The sequence below is a fragment of the Buteo buteo genome, chromosome 20 (assembly GCF_964188355.1).
Source record: "Buteo buteo chromosome 20, bButBut1.hap1.1, whole genome shotgun sequence".
NCBI classification, from domain to species: Eukaryota; Metazoa; Chordata; class Aves; order Accipitriformes; family Accipitridae; genus Buteo; species Buteo buteo.
In genome coordinates this window covers 12813846-12833245 of record NC_134190.1, presented here as the reverse complement: position 1 = coordinate 12833245, position 19400 = coordinate 12813846, and the positions used below count along the sequence as shown (strand labels likewise).

Here is a 19400-nt window from a genome sequence, read left to right as displayed (position 1 = left end):
CACGCTTTGGATACTCCCAGGAAGCAGCCAGGTGATCTTGCCTGTTACAAGCAGCAGAGGAAAGACTCATGCTGGAGCCCAGGGAGGAAGGGAAGAAGTCACTGTAGGCCACAAGTCATGATGCCAGGAGAGGACCACATTTTAAGCACTGAGAGAGAAGCGATCTGTGAAATGAAAAAACACTGGGACAAACTGCTGCAGCTCTATTAGGGCAGATGAACATGTTGTGCACTGATGGCACAAGGGGTTGCACTAATGGTAAGTCCAGCAGGACTGACCAACTGAACTGTGAATGCTCTAGCTCTGTCTACACTGGGCATGACAGTTATTCAGCACCAGCTGGCAGGAACAAAGGGGGAGAACAGTGCCAACAGATGGAAGAAAGGAACAAGATCCTGCAGTGTTCATGGTCCTGCTCATCAAGCTGGAAGCCAGCTGGAAGAGTGACAAGATCTCTGGTCCTTGAATTTCCTTATTAGACATGACTCAGCTTGGGTAAGATCTCAATTTGCCTCAAGGCTTATGAGCCTCATAAGGCAACTTGCAGGGCCATGAAGTCTCAAAGCAAGGCCAGGAAGAAAAAACCCATTCTTGGGATGCATCTTGGCAGACCAAGACTCACTCCAACGTAGGAGGATGCAAGGTCACTTAAGAAAATACCAACCTTGTCATCTTGGTAATCAGCATGAACACGTCTGAGAATGAGCCTGCAGGAGGTACCTCTGGCAAGGGAATGGCGTTTGAGCAAAGACCTAATGTCAGATACACAGCAGGAGTGAGGAGGAGAGAATTGCTCCTCAACTACAAGAAACGGGTGAAAAGGAATAGAAACTGAAAGATCACAGAAGAAAAATGAAAGCAGAATGAAAACAGGAGTCCCCCTGCCCCCAAACCCCAGGTCCAGCCCACAGCACTTGAGAGGAACTCTGATGCCCATCACAGCAATTTTGCTTTGTATAAACTACATCTGTTTATTATTGTAGTTACCAACAGGACATTGCTGGGGAATATTTCCCATGGGTGACTGCACTTTTAATAGTACATATAACAGAATATCTAGAATGCCAAGTTTCGTAACGACCACAACAAACATTTTATGTAAAGAAATGAAGAGTAAAAAATAGTCATCCAAAATGCCTGTAACTCTGCTAACACTGTCCTGCAAATATCCATACACCACAGGCAACATATCAGTGAGAAAGCTTCAAGCTTGGAATGAAACAACATTGATGGGAGAAAATAAATGGAAAAATATGTCCTCCTCCTTTTTTTTCCCCCTTCACTGCTTTGGATGTACACATTGTCAGGCCTTTGAGCTTTGTTTAATTATTTTGTGCAAGGGACTGGAATCCTCTAAGTATTTATGTGTGCATGTGAGAGTGTGAACAAAGGGCGAAATGCAGTAGCTACACAAACAAGTTAATAGGACTTTTAAACTAGTGAACTATTCCTCAGCTTCTACTGTTTCAATTTCTCATTCCTTAAAATTCAGTAAATCCAATACCAAACCATTAAGCAATTCTGTATCTGCTTCGATAAACAACATTTGATTAATGACAAGAAGAATGACATGGGATGGTATTACCAAGACGACCCACGTAGTGCAATATATTTTAACCATCTTACTGGAATAAAATATTGTTTTACTGAGAACAGCACTGTCTAGCAATGGTAGACCCTCAGAGTGGAAATTCAAGGATGCCATTACTGTATTTGTGACCTGTGTGAAGGCTGCATAGATCTGCTGGTTTTTATCTCCCCCAAGTGGTCAAGTGAGTTCGTAAGTCTGCCTTAGGGAAGCACTTCCTCCCTCTCTAGAGCATCTTCTACAGTGTCAGATGAAAAGGCTAGTGGTGGACCAGGAAAACTTTGAAGTTGAACAAAAATTCATTAAGAAGGTAGAAAGCACAGGAAACACCCAGTGTCAAAAGTAACCCAGTTACTCCACATATTCACACATAACCCCTAAATTTAATTCCTAACTCCCTTCCCAGCATACAAGTGACTAAACTACAACTTGAAATAGTACTCATGTTTCACAGTTTACAAGTGGGTTTAATCACCTTGGTACAGATTTACTAATAATTTATAATCCAATTTGTCTTTGAAATAACTAATATTTCAAGCACCTGACATCAGAGGTATCTGAACTCATATAATCTCATTCCAATTAATAGCCTCAAACCATTCAATTGCAATCTACCACTACTTCTCAAACAGCACTGATTACAGTTACTTTCCATTTTTCTTTAACGTCTCTTGTAAATTGTAGTAAATAAGTAAGTAGCCTTCACCCTTTTAGTTATAAGTATGTTTAAAAAGTGGTGAAAAGGGTATGGAAAAAAAGGAGGAAATCCTTATTGTTATTTTAGCTATACTCTAAATCTGTTACAAACATTAATGTGGCTGCAGGCCAGTTTAGACAGGATATAAACGACTGTCCTCCACTTTGGTCTTTTCTCCAATCATTAAAGTTTACTTAATATTCATGAAAAATACTTTATATCGCTGGAAGCTAAAAGCCTCTCTTTATTCACAGAACAATTACACCTCTGGCTGTATCATAAATTACCTACATTGTCAGGACAACATACTTATAACCTTATCTGGAGGACCAATCCTAGATATGAGAGAAGAGATTTGTTCTCATGCCTAATAATTAGTAAAAATCCCTTGTTGTTTATTTAAGCTCTAAAGAGTGCTTTTTATTTATGGTTGTCAAATATTACCAGGATCACTAGGAAATCTTTCAAAGTCAGATAAAAATTTGAAATAGGGAATTTCCACTGGTGTTTGTGCTTACTGCTCACACACACTGAATTTCCCAAGAGATATATATGCAATTCTGTGATTGATCTTCCCAGAGAAGGTCTAGCTGGAGGCAGCTGGCTTGGGCTGGGAAAAAGCAGTCACCAAACACACATCTTTCTCATTATGACAGGCAAAGGTGGCATTGAAGGTGATATTAAAACACTTTTCTTGCCTTGTCAAAGCTGGCCCTGCAACTGGGATGAAACATGCACAGCTTTCCACAAACTGAAGTTCACAAGTACATCTTAACTTCTACTTCCATTGGAAAAACCAAACCCAAACAAGAAAAACCAAGCAGAGTTTTGTAGAAACAACTTCTGATTTACAACTTTGGCTTCAGGTGTAACCTTATGGATCCACTACTGGTTTATGCCTCCAACTTTATTTTTGATTTCTTACGGCAAGTGCTGGATTCCACAACAGGTAAGACCAAGGAGCTGTTTTAGTCCAATTCCCACTCTTGCCCCTTTTCTGCAAAAGTTTTCAGAAAAATTCACAATGTTGATTGAAATTCCAGTGTCTATCTATTCCCAAAGCAGTATTTTCTCCCACAAAGTAAGAGCAAGATACTTCCTAGATCCAGTAGGGAATATAGTTAAAACCCATAAATAAAAACATCCCTTTGATTTAAAAAAAGATTTTAAATATTTTGATCTTAAGAAATAAGGCTAAAACAAATAAGCTTAAAATCTGAAAGCTGACACAGATAGAAATCTCTGCTAAGTACTACTTAAATGTCACTTTCTACACCAAAAGTAATCTGTAGTTCATATACCAGAGAGCAGTCATATGATTACTTTTAAGATGGAACAATGGAAATTACAGGTTTGACAAGCATATACCATGATCAAATTAAACACTGCTTTTCTGCTTTGCACAATTTACATTTACAGAATTTACTTTTTAAACAATATTGGCATTTGGAATTTGTTTATATCAAAATATGCAACATTATTCCTGCTCAAGTTCCCTAGCTCTTTGTCTATCCATACAATAACATTATCCTTAGTTCATTGTAGTAGTAGTTGTAAATTTTCTTTGTAACCAGTTTCTGTGTAAAAGAATTGAGTGCTCAGATAAAAGAACAAAACAAAAAATAAAGTCCTTAACGCACTATTGTTAAGAGTAGCTTTTAGTTCCATAAACTGAGTCACTGATGATGCTTGTTAATGTGGTAGTAGAAAGTAGTATTAGCACTAGCAATTCAGGATAGGTTTGCAGGGATTTCCAACCTATGTCAACTGTCCTTCCTGGCCTTCAACCTTAAGAAAACCAAATTTGAACAGCAATGGTCAAATACCACCAAAGAGAACCACCACTGGATCTCACTTTGTTCTCATTGCTCATAAGCTGAGTAACAGCTGCCCTTTGTGTTTGTCCTTTTGTGTACCAGATACACAAAAGAAAGACAGACCTATTTCTTAACCAGCTGCTATGCACTGAACAGAGGACTTCGTGCCCACCATACAACAAATATTGGGCCACGGAATTGGCTGCACAAACAGTAAGCTGGGTAAGTGGCTTTTTAATATTATTATATTGCGCATTTCTCCTACAGAAGTTTTACAATGTATCCGTATACCCACTGTGTATAACTTAAAAGCTGTGCAATATAATAAAAAAAAATGCCACTTACCTGACTTTCCATAATTTGGTCTACAAGAATTCAGAGTCTCACTAGTATGCTAAATATTGGGATGTCATAGGAGAGCAAAGAGTCAGTCTTTTGACAACGAAGAATGTCATGTAGCCTAAAAAAAAATTACAAAGGGTTTTTGCTTCTCCAAAGGAAAAAAACAGACTATATTAATTTTTCTGTTAAGCCAATCATTTAAGTTTTCCTTCCAATGAAAGAGAAGGTGTTTCTGCCACTTTCTGCCACTCCACATACCATTTCTATATACCTTCAAAAGAGATCCATTAATTTTTCCTAAATGTTTTTCCTAAACATTAATTCTCTGTTGATAAATAAATATATCTCCAATACATACACCACTTTTTAATCTATTTAAACCATGTTCAGGGGCAGGAACAAGGGTAGGAAAGTTGGAGTAATTTCATAGCCAGACACAGAAAATTAGTCAATAACCAAAATAACCGTTTCTAAAACTACAGAAAATTTACTGCAGCTTTATAACTGTTTAAGTGTTCAGTCAGTCTTCTATAGTAAGAATAAAAACAACCCTGGACTTAGAGAATGCACCAGGCCTGCAGGTGTCTTGACACAACATAAGTAAAATTAATGAAAACATGACTTATAAAGGGCAGGACAAAAAAAACCCCAAAACCCTAACAGAAGCAAATAGAACCAAAAAACCTTACCAAATTCCAGAACACTGAATTGCAGTGTGCTATCAATAAAATTTATACATAAAATTTTGTTTTAAAAAATAAAAATCACTTACCCTTTACATACATTCAATACAAAGATTTACTGAAATACTGATATATAAAATAACAGTAAGCACTCTAAGATTCTCTTAGTGCAAGGAAAGCTGAATTTGTGGTAAAAAGTAGGTTCAATTTTCTGCAGAGGTATAACATACTTTACTTGTACTGAATAATCAGGCTAGGCAGATACCTAATGCCCAAGTCTACAGCATCCTTTGATAAGGTGTGAAGAAACCTCGGCTATGGAGGCACAGTTCAGCCACCTTCTGACTGAGGTCAACTGAAAGCCAGCTTCACACATGAGATCAATAAGAAAATGACTAACATTTCTAGCCTGACATTATCTGTGCTGTGGTGATTGTAAGACACTGTTGATTCTTCCAAAATAACAATATAATTTACAATGCTTTAATTTCCTTCTTACTCTCAATATCTCCAATTCAAATAAACAGACCTCTATCATGTAAAACGGGGTTAGTTGGTTTTTGGGGCAGACTATAGCGATAAATTTTCCTGTGACATTACATAGTATTCCAGTTAACGTTTCTCAACTCCTGCATGAAGTTCAGTTTTGCAAATATATGTGCCAGTGAAATAACAAAGGCTGAACTTTAGGTTCATATACAACTCTACACAAATTCACAACAGAATTAAGAATAAAATATTGCTCAGTATTAAACAACCAGAAACCCCCCATTGTGCCTCTGTAATGTCTGGCCAAAATCCTTCTGCATTTGGTGCTTTTCAACAATAATCAGGAAATTCATTACCAATGCTTACAAGTTTTTAGAATAATTTGCTAGATGTCTGTTGGTTATTAGGGTTTCCATCCCCAGAAGCTTAATGGCAGCAGAACTCAAAACTGAGGAAGGACAAAGCAAACTTGAATTTCTTCACAGATTACACAGGAACTAAACCGAACTCTTTAGGACCCTTGAGAACAAATTCAAAACTCGCATGAACTTTAAATCCAAACCACTGTAAGCTCTCTAAAGCAAAGCTGAAGATCTAAAAGCCATTTCCTAAATGAAAAATGTATTCACAGCACCCAATACCAAAAAGCATCTTCACATTAAAGCAAGCCTTAAACCATCTTTGTCATACATGCAACTGAAGAATTACCTGTTTTAAAAAGGGAGAATCCAAGACAACAGGTAAAGATAAAAAGGATAAATGATGTTCTACACTGCCAAAGTTTGTGGCAGAACCAGCATTAAAAGGTGGGTTTTCTAAACTTCTGTTCCTTGAAAATAAACACTTGAATAGCTCACAGGCTTTTCAAGTTTCTTAGATAGCCAAAAAAGAACACGAATAAATATACACCACTTTCCAACTCAGCTATAGGGTAAAGGCATTACATTGTTTTACCCTTGCAAAGTTTCACTGCCTAAATTTTTTCTTTCATCTCAGGAGAGACCTTCTTTCCAGTGTCATGTTCTTCACATTCATTCTTTAGCCATGGCATTGCTCTCCATCCATCCTTTTTTTGGGTGACTACCATTTAGTATAGGTTACTGCAGAAACATCTATAATCAATCTAAAGTTGTGTCACAGGAACATGGTCCTTACATGTGGGTTTCAATCTTTCAAATGAAAAGACTATGCCAACAACTACTTGTACCACAGGGGAAAAATCTCAAATTGTTTATTAAGAGGCATGTTATAACAGCACCTTTTTGTTGCCTTCTGGTAAGTGCTCAAAGACTTAGTTTTGAAAGAAAAGACAAAGTTTTGAAAGAAATTATGTGTTCCCATGAGAAAGGGCTATACAGCAAATACATAATTCTCTCTTACGATGCCTTTGAAAATTCTGAGGAAAAGAATGCATTATATGCCTTCACAATTGGTTTCCAAAAGACTTCTGATGAAAAGAAAGTCTGAGTTTAGCTAATGGTTAAAACAATCAAATACTAGCACTAATAAATTGTAAAGGTCTTATTAAAAAAACCAACAAAAACCACACACCAAAACCAACAGTGAAAACAACAACAAAACCCCAAATATTTTAGATAGAAAAGATCATCTGAACCTTCCATAGTACTCTTACCCCCATCCCCCCCCCAATCTATCATGAAATCACTAAACACTGCAGGACTATTAGGTATTTTGGACTTATGGTTCTAGGTCTCAAGGAGGCTGCAAGGTGGAGCTGTCATGAGGGGGGATTTCCCTTCTCCCTCTGACATGGTCCCTGTGGGAACCACAAGTTCATCTCACATGCAGTTAAGGAAGAGCAGTCCATCTGCAAAATACAAGGTGGTACTGGCATCCTCTTCATCCTTCCCACCTCTGCATGGCACAGGACTTCTGCATCCCATGCCTAAGGCTGGGATACAGACACCCTCCCTGGCTCCAACTGTTGAGTAACTCCTTTCTCCTCTTCCTCTCCAGAGAAGTGCTGAAGAGGGCAAGTGCAGGACCAGGAGAGGCGTACAGCCTCCTGCAGGGCAGGGAAGCAGAAACATTGTCAAGGTGGGATGAGCAGCACACTGAATTGTGTAGAGTCACTGCCTTGTAACTTTGGTATTATTCAGTGTCACATAAAGTTGGAATTGGTTTGCAGCCTGTCTTGGTAGTCTTACCTTCTGCTACGTAACCGTAAGCTTCTTGCATTTTAGTTCAGTTAGTAGCGAATGGTAGAAACAACCCAAAATAACTGTGTGTTGATATCTACAGCATAGGAAGACAGTCTGCTAAAAAGAACACATTAAATGTTCCTAGAAACCAGAGGTTTAGTGCATTTTTGTACTTACTACAATAGCAACGAAATGCTTAATTCTAAATATATAGTATCACAAATATTTGAAAGTCATTTTTCCATTCCTGCCATCCCAAAATCTCCTGATGCTTTCACGACCACAGATAAACAATGATAGTTAATTTTCAAACAGGCCAATACCTCCAAAACCTGAATCTCATCTAAAACCCAGTGGAAAATTTTTGCAATACGCATTTCTAAAAATGGCCCAATATATCAGCATACTACAGAGCACAGATTTTTACTAAGGGTGTGAGTTTTTCTCAATGGGATATTGGAAACAGCATTTCAGCATCACAGTCACAGTCTCTGAATGTGATAATAAAAGAACAGGAACATTAATGCAAGAAAAGTCATCAACTCCTCCTCTTCTCAGGTTTTCTGGCACTTGAAGCATGTTGTTACCTTACTTGATCCAACACCAATAGAAGTGTGACCTGGAGACACAGACTGGCAGAACAGCCAGCTGGCTGGCAGAACAGCCAGTTGGATCAGGGCAGATGTGGCTTCATATTTCAGGACTTGCAGCCCTGCCTCTTACAGAAACCTTCTTTTGACCACAAGATGCTGCTCTACTTTTCTTTTTCTTTTAAAACTTGGATTGAAGGATAATAAGGTTTAAGATTACAGTTTAAAATAATCTGGAGGTGGATGAGCACATACATGGAGCACCCAAAAGAAAGGAGAGCACAGCACAGTACCTAAGTAAGGACAGACTACCCAGAGCCATTTAGGATATAAGCAGAATTGCAAGAGCAACTCCAGTGGAGGTAAAACCTCCACAAGCAGTCTTCTTCATGATGAGTACTGAGCACACAAAAAGCACGTGAAATGTTTACAGCTTTGTTTGCTTTTTACCTTCTTATGGATCCTGGGATTAACAATCATGCCATGTACCAAAGGTAAAAGTACAGTTGATCATAGGATGGGGGACTTGATAGTCTTCCCATATTTGCCCCAAACCCTAGCATTTCCAAATCAGAAATATCTGCAATTGATTCTTTCAATATAGGATTATTTCCAGAACAGATATTGCTTAAATGGATCTCGGTAACAGAATTCACATTGTCCCCCTCAATGTGATTTCTACCAATGGTCCCGCTTAACTAATACTACAAAACAGAAAACAAATAGAAATCTGAAACGCCCCCATTATTATTCTGAAGAAATGGCACTGAAAGATTCTTTATGTTACATCAGTAGATCAAGCTCACAGTTCTTCCAAAAATTTTAGATGAGACTAGGAAGTACTTCATGTTTTTTACTACAAAAGCATTCTGACCTGATGAGTTCACTGTAGTAAGCTGTTCAACACCTTTCTTAAGAGATAGAGAGTAGCAAAGAGAGGAACATTTATAAGTAAGTGTAACAATACCACGCATTAAAATGTCAGGTTGAATCACCAAGTCTTTCTAATACCACATTCAAATCTACTCAATTCTTACTTTCTGTGCAAGGAGAAGAGATGAAACTTTCTACTACTTACCACAATGAGGGACATTCTGCCTAAAATAAAAAAAAAGCAGCTAAATTTTTGTCTCCATATTTCAAAAACACCCAGATATTAACTTCAGTGAGTTTGCTTAACTGTTGCATCCATATCCCACATTGGGATATCCTGTATCCCACGTTGTGTAGTTTGATGTGTGATCTAATAGCTAGGGTAAAATTGTTATGTGGAATTGAAATTTTTTGCAAGAATGGCAGGGTTTTAAAATGTATCTAGGCTAATAAGTGTTAAATATATGCCATTTGCCAGATTCGAAAGCAGACTGTTTCACAAGTACTATTACAATTCGTATGGCATTTCAGAAGCTTTAGGCTAATAGCAATTCATACATGTAAATTGGCAAGAATGCTAAGTTTTATTTTTGCTGCTTTACCAAAATCCTTTAGAGAGACTTACCGCTACTTCACAGCTGAGATCTGAGAACTAAGGGAAAGGTCATCTCAACCACAGGAGTTTTTCTCTAAATAACTCAAGCCAGATTATTAGTTTAGTTGAAAAAAATCATGCTACTCAAAAGGCTATCTGATTATTCACTCATGTTTCTCAGTTAATACACAAACAAGTATTATAAATCAAACCCGGATTTTGGAAGACTTCAGGTCTCTATGACTGAAAGTCAAGTTTGGAAAACAAATTCCAGATCCTACCATCGTGTGATGTAGATTCTGATCTTTTCAAAGCACAGTCTAACTACTAATTATAGCAGGAACTCTCACACACAAATGCTTCATTATTTAATTACAAAGCAACAACCTGATTATGTCTCACAATGATTCAGAGCAATGTTAACCTATCTCAGAAACCGCAAGCTCAAACCACAGCAGGCTTCAGAATCAAGCTTTTTGAAGTGTGTCAGGTCAGTAACATAATTTCATCTTAGGACCATTCTGCTTTAAAGTAGCTGCGTTGCATCTCTGGTGCTGGAAATTAGTTCCCTCTGGCAGCAGCAGGAAATATAAATTAAAACGTGTATGTTGTAAGTAAAAAGCAATGAGCAGTTATTGATCAGGAGTGACCTCCCTCCACATGGCTGCATGTTGGCTGGGAGAAACTCCACACACTGCAGAAGTGATGGTTTTTATCACTGAAGTTTATCAAGTGTGGTGGCACTGCGGTATATATCCTACCAGCACTAGATGATGCATGGCTAAGAGTAGACATCAAGAGCAACTAAAAAAAAAGAAAAAAAAAAGAAAGAAGAAATCATGAGCAGTAAGAAAGTGGGTGAAACATTATGACTGGAGATCATCATCTGTTGTTTTTTAATCACTGAAGCAGACGTAGCACAGGTGTGCAAGCAACACTGTGCAATATCAAAACTGCCCGCATACTGTGGGGTAGCCCTGATCATTTCTGCTTGGCATGGAGGTTGAAGGTGGGCAGAATACAGCTGCGTGCACTTCAGAACTGGAAATGACTTTGTAAACCATCTTTTGTTGTTCCTCGTTTCCAATCAATCGCATGTGGGCAAGAGGACATATCCCACTGTACAAATGTTAGCTAAGTATGCAAATGAGCAGCTGAGTATCCATGCCAGTAATTTTCTTCTGTACAGAGACTGGCTTGTTTGGCAGCAATGAATGCCACAGGCAGAGAACTGTAAATGTCTGCCTGTAGCTGGAGATACACAAAAAAATACTCTGTGCGTGACACTTTAGGTAAGAAATTCTGGGCCCCAGAGAAAGACAGAGTACAAGGGGAAGATATGGACCAGAAGGGTGAAGATGGCTAAGTGTGAAGCCAGTTAAGGTGTGGGAAGCCAGATGTGGATACCAGGCAGGAGCATTTAGCTATGGCCAGGTTGGTCCATTGAAACTGCAAAGGCCTGAGCTACCAGCTATACTGAGGTAGGGGAACACGAATTATTACTTTGTGTCCACATCAAGGAAAACATACTTAGCCCCAGGCCTAAAAGACTGGTCCATCATCACCCCAAAATACTAATCATGTGATCTAGTTACAATGTTTTAAAATATCTCTTCATTTGTTAAAAAGGACCAGCCATGATGTACACAGCTCCTAATATGCCACCACTACAAACAAAAACTCCACATTTTAGATGGTAGGTCTGACTGGAAAGAGGAGAAGGTTGCATCTAGAAACTTGGTATACAGCTAGTGCAGCTCACACAGAGTTGATACTGAAGCTGCACTGATTGAGTCTCTCATAGTCACACGGAATTATATGGAGAACCATGATCACAGCACTCTGCATTTGCATTTATTTACTGTACTGATCTACTTCCAATACAGTAGTAACAGATCTACCAGTAGCACACTAAACATAAATTTACATTTGTACAAGAAACGCCACATTAACAATGCTGTTCTGAAAGTCCCGTTGCAAAAGATGTGGTGTTAATCTACAAGTGCAGGACCCCAAATACATATGCCTCACTGTCATGAGCTGCAATTTGTCATTTTTTTTATGAACCATAGGACAGTGGGTATTCAGTGTCTCTCCCCACGTGCCTAAGAGAAACTCCTTTAGCTGTACATCTATTCCATAACCCTAAAAGCACTAGGCCAAAACAAACCAAGCATTGTGTGTTTAAGAATACCAACTTCAAGAACTTAGAGGCTGATTCTAATGCATAAAGGTTAATGAGAATTAAGGAAAGGAAATACAAGGCCCCAGTTATTCTGCAATAAGACTGGCTATGCTTTTATTCCCTTTGTTGAAGAGACTCAGGAAAACATTTCTATAAAAACGTGTTAAAATGAGAAGCAAATGGCATTTAAAACAGCTTCACTTCCTACTTCGGGTAGACCTGAAAGCAAGAGGAGCAAGCATGTAGGAAGGCCAGTGCTTGAAGAAAGAAATAAAAGCACAGTAGCTGGCACTTCTCTGCAATAATATTATCAGCCTGCTGAGAGCAATTACAATAGCACAGACAGCACTTGCTTTATTGTGACCTTATTGAATTAAATCTGAGGAAAAAACCCTGAGATTCAGCAGGGAATTTATTAGAAAATTTTAATGCCAACTTAAATTTGATCCAAAGGCCTCAATACTAAAGGTCATATCCATTACTATACGGTGGGAAACCTTGGATCTCTCTGCTCCTATGTTCCACCCTTTCTCAGTTTGTTTTCTTTTGTAAGAGCAGGTCAGATTCTCCTTCTCTCAGCTTCGCAGCACTCTGTATTAGAGGTAGAAGACTGATATTTACATTTCTAAAAGCCTTAGCCAGCAAGTCAAATAAAGAACCCCAATCTTACTTTAAATGAAAAGTTGAAAATGAAAACCACAATCAAGCAGCACTGACAAAACTAATGTGCTATACAGCTGAATTTTACCACCTTATGTAGATATACAAAACATATAACCTGATCCTCACTGAATTATTTGCCACCACTTGCAGATCAGCTGCCATCATGACAGGGGAGTCAGTCTGAACTCACTACTGACTCGCACAGAATGGCAAAAGCTGTGTAGTGTTTTTAAAAAAAACAAATTCTTAACTCTAGATTATTGCAAACCTTTGGAATTGGAAGTACCATCACTGAAGTCTGATCAGCTGAGTTTCAAAGGCTCCTTGTTTGCATATCAGCAAGCACAATGGTGGCAATGGTTACTGGGTATTTCTTCAAGCCCCATCATTCCCCCACCCAGAGCTTTCAGCTTTACAACAGGAGATGCACATGCTAAGCACCTGTGAAAAACATAAAGCACACTGTGTAGCTCATGAATTACTCCCTGAAGGAAGTATTCCCCACAGATTTGCAGGGTAGCTACGTGAGTTACTCTTAGCTGAAGATTGAGGAAAGAAACAGAAACATAGACGGCCTGTACTTTACCAGAAGATGAAAAGGACCACAAGTTCTACTTTTACACTGTACCCTTTTTTTTTCAAATATGAAACTGTACTAGAAGGAAAAAGCTCATGTTCTCAAATGCTTATGTAATTTTGAAGCTTACACTCTAGTGACTTCCCAAGTACCTTGAGCTCTTAAGTGCCCATATTAGTCAGCATAAACGTGTGAACACAAGTCCAGATCCTTGCTACCAATCTGCTCAGGTACCCTCTGAATAAAAGAGCCTTCCTCTCTTTTCAGCCTATGAGAATATACATTATGAATATTCATTACACTTCTTACTTTCTCAGTAGCCTTAGTATTCACTTGATGTAGGATGTCTGAGGAAAGGAAGAAGGTTAAAAGACAATTTCCTGTACCAGGCTCACTTAAGTATCAAAATATATCCCACCTGATGACCTGGTAGCAGCAATTTCAGCCTTCCTCAAAAGTACTGGAAAACCTGGCAACTGAACTAGAACAAATCTCCTGTTTGGGCTATGCTGGCATTAAATATATTTTTGGAGGACAGTGCATGAAAATCATCTTTTCTGAACTTAATACACACAAGATTTTACATTCTTCATGCTAATAGCCAAATTAAATTTAGTTTTATGTATGTCTCAGGTATCTTTGCAGGTTTGAAACCAAAAAGGCAAATACAATTTGAACGCCACTGAAAGGTTACCACTTCTTAAAGACTTGTGTTCACACATTCATGCACCAACCCAAGCTTACTTACCCTTTTAGACATGGATGCAAACGACCTCTAGCTCAGAACCCGTGCAGAAGTGTCTGGGCTGACATGGCATATCAGCTGCACCCCAGGATGCCTGCTTTTGAAACTAAATAAAACTTATTCACACAAGCACCCTACCACAAAGCCCTCTACGCACAACGTGAATATACTTAATGTGCCATGCTAAAGAAAGTGTCAATGGTTTTGTCTTCCGAATTGCTTTACCCTTCACAAAGGGATTGATTACACATGCTTGCTTTAATGCGATTTGATTTGGTAGCCACTGTAATTTTGTTCATTAGATGGTTGTGTCTTATCAGCTTTGTCTCATTCGAAAAAGGAGGGACAGGCTTAATTTATTACTTTTAACATTTGCAAGAAGTCAACAGAATGGCTGCTAGACTAAAACGGAAACATTTAATATTTTAATTTGTCTTTTCATATAAAAGCTAGACTTGATGTTAGACTACAGACATCTCAGTTTTGTATACTGACAACAAAATCCCTGGGTCTGATTTTTTTTTTTTTCTAGGACCTGGGCAACACATGATTTTTTCCATTAGTAATAAGAGGATAGGAATTACAGAAGTAGAAATTTCAATTACAACACAGGGTAGGATGGCATGAGGCTTCATACTAGTGTTTAACTCACCTGTTTGCCAGCCATTTTTCTCTCATACAAGTTCAAAGAAGTGAAATAAAAACTATCCATCTATTAACAATAGTTTTCAACTAACAGTATCTTATTTGAAATACAGAGAAATATAGTATTTTAGAATACTAAGCTGGAGTATTATGTGAGGATGGAGCCAGGATGGAGAACAATAAAGACAAGAGGAACAGGAATGCGGACATGTCTGATCTTGAATTGCTCAAATGACAGGGAACTTTGCTACCTGCATCAAGATTTGGACGTTTAAATCAGTTCTTTTATTTCCTAGGACTGAGACCCTCATGAATTTTTTACTCACCCCTTGATAAAGATGGTTCATTATCATCAGGTGTACAAATACTTGTTTCCTACTGTTCCGACTGATTGAAGAGGTTAGTCATATTCATCCTCCAGCTCTTTCAACTCCTCACCTGTTGTTCTTTCCCCAAATAAGCATTTATTTTTCTAATCTCATTTTCAATTTAAGCAAAGGGTGTATCTCTAACTCTATGTAAAATACCATTTAATTCTACAGTATTTCAGATAACTAATTTAGTCAACAGTTTCTTTCACAAGCAGCATTGTAAAATTAGGCCCTACACAGTAAGATATTAAAATAATTAAATTTATATCATATTTGAGTTTAACAACATTAATAACTTTTATCTGAATTTTTATATGTATATGTATGTTTACTTGAAAAATTGCAGTTCACCTTTAGGATGTCAATTAAAAAGACAAGTAAAATTGCAAAAAACACAAATAGCTGCTTCCCTACTTCTCTCTTTTCCTATCCTGGTGTTCACACTGGCTCTCATTTAATTAGAAAATAACAGCATTAACTATTAAGTCTTTCTTCACTGCTCATTAGGCAGGGCTTTTAATTCTTATATTGTCTTCGGTGTGGCCCATAAAACATAGTAAGACTGACACAACCAATGCAGTCAGCATCCTGCCAGGTTTCTGTCGAAGCAGATTTTCTTCTCCAGTCCACTGCTATTTCGGTCTAAAGGGGACAGAGAAGAGAGTGAGGTAGATGATAAAGGGATACCTACTGACATGGACAGTATTGTAAGACTTGGAATACCATGCTTTACCTCCTGCTGTAAGCATATTTTGGGAACCTGGGCAAATAATTTAGTTCCCTGTGTACCAAAGTCTTTAAATATTATGCTTAAATTTAAACAGAGGTAGCCTCCTTCGTTTCCACCTCAATATCTTAAGGACAGGCACGTAGTGAAATGCAGAGTTAAAAACAGGGTGCCTTATCTCCCAGACCTCACTACTACTTCTGTAAAGCAGCAGTAGTACTAGTAATTCTCTCTGCCCTCTGCCTTGCTTTTACAGCTGAGAGAAAGGGAACAGTCCCAGCCCTGACAAGTCCCTTAGGATGGCACAACAAATGTAGGTGTACTGTCATACTCACAAAATTATTAGTAATAAAACTAGCACTTTTGAAAAGACTTGCTTCCTTTTTTTTTACCCATAGAGCATACCATACATGCGGTAAAGGTATTTTACTGTCAATGGGTTAATGCTTCAGTATTATTTTACAGCACAACTTAGCATACCAATTTTTTCTCCTCTTCCTCCAAGAGCATACATACAAATAATTTAAAAGCAATTTACAACATGTCAAACTGCTTAAGGAGACTCTCAAAAATCTAGTGTATGAAGTTAACCATTGGCATGATTTATTATTTAAGTTCCACTGTTATAACTTGACAATTAAGAAATATTGATAAATGTAAACACACTATTGATGTCAATTAAAAAGCACAAGATTGATTAACCTCCCAGAGGTATACTGGCACAAGCAGTTGGAGTGTAATCACCCCCAATAAGTATTCACTACTGACAAATGTGCATAGAAATTAAGACTTCTGTGAGACAAAAAGTACTTTCAATTAAAATTAAGATCGCTAGAACACATAATCAAAGCATTGGGTCAACAACAAAATCAACAGAATTACAAACAAGATCTGTATTAACGTGAAAGGTTAAGTGATTAGGTCACATAATGCTCTCATTAAACATCCACTCAGATGAAAATATGGTTAAAAATTACCAAAGCAACTGCTCAGCAAGTGAATTATGCTCACAGGAGAAAGACTATGAACATATTATTTAGCCACTACATTGTAATATTCATAACTGCCCTGGTGAGGGACAAGACAATGTTTACAGGATAAACATCAGATCTTTGTTTCAAAGCATGTATTTATGTACATTCTACAGACGACCAAATTATAAAGGTGAACTCGAAACTCTGCTTAGTAATGGTTCACTTCCTGCAAAGCAAACAGCCTAGGAATGACATTCAGGCAGTCTATACATCGAAGGGGGCAAGCATACATCTGACATACCCCAGAGAGAATAACAACAGGAATCAGTCAATCTGTGATTTAAATATGACTGGAAAAGTTTGGGCTCCTTTTTTCTTCTTTTTACTTGCTTTCAGAATTAATGTACTGGCATAATGCCTGTCACCAAGATGAAGGGCACTGCAGCTATAGCTTTTAATGGCCAAAAAAATCCCAGGCTCACCTCAGAAAGCACAGAGCTAAAGACAGCAGCAATGCACCAGTACCAAGGAGACTGCGTAAACACTAATTAAACTTCTCTCTACACTCTTGTCTAGAAAACAGTTCTCCCTGCTTAAACTTCCAAGGGCTGGATCAGACATGCTGATATTGGACTCTAGCAACTTTCTTCCCTAAAGCTTGGCCTTCATCACAACTTCATGGATCAAACACCTTTCCCTCAAATACAAGCAGCTTACTACAGAAACACTAGACAGAATCCAAATTACTGCAAAAAAAGATAAAATTGGAACATAACATGTCAACGATGAAGCTCCTTTGTTTGAAAGAGCTTTATGTGAAGGCCATACCTACGTTTATTGTAAAAATAAAACTAGATCACTGTGAATTTACCTATCTGCAAATTCAGTGAAATGGTATTAGTGCCAGAGACCATGTTTGGTGCTATGCTAAACCACAGGGGTATTCAATGGACCCCCAGAATGGACCCCCAGAAGATCACAATACATGCAGACACACAGGACTGTGAAGAAGGCTTTTTTTTTTTTTTTAAGTAACTGTTTTTTTCAGATTTGTATTAAATGCCAGTTAACATTAGTGGGGTTAATAAACAGGTTTCATTTTGACAAGCAATTTTAAAATAAGAAAACATCTGGCATCTTTGCAACTGGGATAATGGAAGAGTTTTAGTGACTGAACCAACAGAAGCATGAAGATAGTAAGATGGGGAATAAAAAGCACTTGTGAAGCCAGATTCTTGGAGCAAACAGGACAAATAGAGCTCCTTCCAGGCTGGCCTTATGCTGAGAATGAAGACGAGAATAAATTCTTTAGACTTGACAAACTACCTGTGGAAGAGACAAAAAAAAAAAAAGGTATCTGATTTAGAGTGGCAGGGAAAGATTTTACATACTGTATTTTCAGTGTGCTGAGGGGAGAAGCATGGCCATCTGAAAGGCTAGAAAACAATGCAAGTAGCTTAAAGAGAAGCTAAAATGCTTCCTCTTCCCTTCATTAGCTGTAAAGGGAAAAACTGTAACTGTAATATGTTGAGAGACTGATGACTGAGCATGGGGGGTGAAAATGTCATTAAAAAAACATTGTACCATATCTAAAGGACTAGGTGACTTGTTGGATAGTGAGAGCGTCAACACCAAAATCGTCATCCTGAATTACAGACTGCAGTTCAAGGGCAGCAGAACACAGTCCTGGGGATCTGAGGCACCAGGCAAAAGTGTCAAAGCTCCTCCTGGAGGGAAGTATGCCGGCTCAGTTGCGGTGCCATTGAACCTGACACTGTCTCCTTTCAATAAGCAGTACAAAATGAGGAAGGCAAGTTTTCTCGGCAAGGAAAGTGAAATAAAAGAACAACAGATTAAAAAGTAACCAACAAAATGTGGGAGACCAAAACAGAGATGACTGTTGTAATAACAGCACTGTTGTGTCTCTTACTTTTTTCAGAAGTTCTCAAAACAGCAATCCCTTTAATTTCTTGTAAGCTGTACTTAAAACTGGCTTACCCCATGATAACATCACTGGAAAGAGACGCTCAGGTGAGATCTATGCTCTGACATGAACGTAAGTCACAATACACATGCAAGGCTTTTACAAGGTTATGTGTTTCATAAATAACACACAAAACTGCCATACTTCTCTTTTCCCTATTCAGTAAAAAAAGCAATTGTCCACAAATGTTCTGCTCTTCAGCAGACACCGCAGAGCAAGACAGACAGAAAGTTGCTCAAAGGTTAATATACTTTAATGCTAGAAACTCAATCTTCAAACCATCCCTCAACTGGTACCACTACAAACCAGATGGGCAGGCATCAACTCAAGATCACACTGTCAGACTAGAAACATGGCATAAGTCATTTGAGCTGTGATCAAAACTACCAGCACTTATTTCTACCTTCCCTCTCTTGGCAATATTTTATATTTATACTAGGACACACATGCACTTGCTGTCACTCACCTCATTTGGAAAAGACCCCCTTAAAGTTTTGTTGCAACAGCCACTTCTATGAACCATATTCATTTATACACTGAGCAGAAGCCCTTGAGACACCAAACACAGAAAAGTGGAAAGCATGAAGGGACAAGTGGCAGATGAACACATCTCCCTGAAAACATGAGCTTTCCTTGCTTCTGGAGCTTTCTTCAGCACAGACTGGTTCAATCAGTGCTGCTAACTGTTTAAAG

At 38.2% G+C, this 19400-nt stretch overlaps 1 protein-coding gene across 10 annotated transcripts in view; it reads right to left on the bottom strand.

Annotated features, from left to right (window-relative positions):
• The window catches only part of LYRM4 (LYR motif containing 4), a 91583-nt gene that overhangs the window by 43236 nt on the left and 28947 nt on the right, over nucleotides 1-19400 (bottom strand). Inside the window, exons 3-6 of one of the 10 annotated variants that reach the window (XR_012653693.1) lie at nucleotides 14978-15664; nucleotides 14010-14112; nucleotides 12953-13125; nucleotides 4448-4562 (exon numbers count right to left, since the gene is read on the bottom strand). The exons of 1 other annotated variant lie outside the window; for it this stretch is intronic. The gene's annotated coding sequence lies outside the window, so the exon portion shown is untranslated. Of the gene's footprint in view, nucleotides 1-704; nucleotides 3283-4447; nucleotides 4563-12952; nucleotides 13126-14009; nucleotides 15665-19400 lie in introns of those variants that run through there. 8 more of the 10 variants (XR_012653694.1, XR_012653698.1, XR_012653692.1 and 5 more) reach the window with 8 other exon arrangements.